Source organism: Austrofundulus limnaeus, unplaced genomic scaffold (genome assembly GCF_001266775.1).
Source record: "Austrofundulus limnaeus strain Quisiro unplaced genomic scaffold, Austrofundulus_limnaeus-1.0 Scaffold172, whole genome shotgun sequence".
Lineage (NCBI taxonomy): Eukaryota > Metazoa > Chordata > Actinopteri > Cyprinodontiformes > Rivulidae > Austrofundulus > Austrofundulus limnaeus.
The window spans coordinates 632,937-635,244 of record NW_013952574.1 but is presented as its reverse complement, the minus strand read 5'-3'; the positions used below and the strand labels follow the sequence as shown (position 1 = coordinate 635,244).

General features: G+C 38.1%; 1 protein-coding gene across 3 annotated transcripts in view; it reads right to left on the bottom strand.

The window, feature by feature from the left end:
* Positions 1–2,308, bottom strand: part of LOC106523970 (sodium/calcium exchanger 1) — a 154,553-nt gene that overhangs the window by 13,944 nt on the left and 138,301 nt on the right. The gene's annotated exons all lie outside the window — the stretch shown is intronic.

Sequence of the window (2,308 nt, the reverse complement as noted above, 5' to 3'; positions counted from 1 at the left end):
TTCTATTCTATTCTATTCTATTCTATTCTATTCTATTCTATTCTATTCTATTCTATTCTAATTTAGTTCTCGGCTGTACTAAGAGCATCAGGCTGCAAGATTTATCAGCTTTCTTTGTAGTTAAAAAGTCAAACCAAACCAATAAAACTTTAAAGGCGAGTAAAATATTTATAAAATCAATTGGAAAATGAACAGGCAGTCAACCTAGTGGTGAAGGCATGGATAAGAGGTATATGAAATGTAAAAATCAGGTCTGACCTGATGGGATGTGGCTAATCAGCAGTTTTCATTCTTGAGCCACTTCTCAATAAACTAAAGTGAATGAACCGCATTGTAGATTTATTGTAGCAGATTCTGATTCCGCAGAAATGAGAGGAATTTCTGAAGAATCTCTTTTCCTTTTACTTTTCAATATTCATTGCTGCTTCTCCTTAAAGCTTGGTTCTAATTATGACAACCATTGCTTCTAATGAACTGCAACCTTGAGCAACAAAGTCTCTACTGGTGCTGCCTCTACAAAGCTTAGTGGGAAAAAGTGGCTGAGTCGTATTTCTTCTTAGCAGACAGAAATTAAAAGAAGTTGCCTCAGATTCAGTTTGCTTTTGAAATGAAATCCAAAAATTGGGGTTAAAAATGACTAGTGATGATTCACATGTTGGTTTGAGTTTGCATCATCCCACATAGCAGACATGTGTGAACATATATGGTATTGAGTAGGAGTGTAACAATACATCGGTTCACGTCGATAAAATGAGTGATTCATATATATAAAGGCAAAACTTGATATTGTTTCATATCATCGTCATATGCTCAATGTGGATTGCATCGTATCGATTGCAGAGTTGTGAATTCAGTGGAATTGAAGCAAAACCGTATTATGACAGTCTTTGTGATTGAGAAACATTGTATCATCATCCAAGCAAATCAGTATAATATTATATCGTGATAAATCTGGTGATTGTCAGGCTGGCACTGCTGGCTGACTGCTGGCATGGCAAGTGGTTAGTGAACCAGATGCGGGCCAGGTCTGGCAAAGGTGAAAATTTTTAAGATGGCGTGCCAGAACTGGTCCAGTTGGAGTTTGGTTTATGTGGTGCTGGCCCATGCATGGACCTCCTCTGGTAAACCTGGCATGTGGGTCACCAAAGGGTCGCCATCCAAGCGTTGAGTCCAGTGTTAGGCACTCGGCCAGACAAATTTAGCCATGTGGGATGCATTTAAAACAGTTTTGTTGTTTTTCGCAGAAGTACACAATTCTATTGTTATAGCTGTCACCAACAAATCCAAGTGCAGGAGCTGCAGTTTTATGCGTCTGTATGAAATAATAAAATATTCACAAACCACCAATGGTTAACTATGAGGTGAAAGTAAAAAAAAAAATCAAAAAGAAAAAAATAAGTAGGTCTTCTGGATGGGTTCTTCTTTAGTGAAACGTTTTGTCTCTCTTCCAAGAGACTTCTTCAGTCTGATGAGTTTCAGGTGAACTCAGCCTTAAAAGCACTGGCTCCACATGGTGGACAAAGAAGTCAGTCACATGCAAAAGAGGGCCATCACCTAACAATAGGCTTGATTAGCTTTATTGTTTATAGAGGGTCATGTGCCCCATCACCTGACTTGTTGGTTTGGATGCTTCGGCTGTGGTTATTTGGTGTTTTGTTATGTGTATGTAGTGAGTGCAAGCGGGGTTCAACATCCCCTTGTTTTTGTTTTTTTTCCTCTTTGTGTTGGGTATCGTTGGGGCCCTGATTCACACCTTTTGCTCACAGGGGGCTGAGTCATACTTGCAATAACAGCATTGTAGGAGGAGGACAACTGGACATAAAGGCCTCCACCTCTGTTTAATGGTGGACGGTTTTTCTTCACAAAAATGGCTGTTTTTTGGGGTGAACTAATCTTTGTCATGTCAACGTGTTTTGGGGTTTGAAAGCCACCGGGACATCATGTTTAGAGAATAAATGTCTCAGTTTCTCTGAAACTCCCGCCACATATGGAATGATGACTGGGTCAAAGAGGTGAAAGTATTTTTTTAAACCACTTCAGTAGAAAACAGAACTCAATATTAGTTTCTTCATCATCAGTGACTTTTTTTTAAAAGAAGTAAATTTAGGGAAGAAGGAAAAGAAAAAGAAGAAAAAGGAGAAATGTAATGGGAAAGACTGAAAAAGAGAAGATATATGAGATATACAGCAAAAAATAAAAATAAAAAACAACACAGACACACACAAAGACAATCCATTCTATATCTGTCTGCATACCTGCAAACATGGAGAAGACAAAAATACAGCAATAAAATACATGTGTATAATAA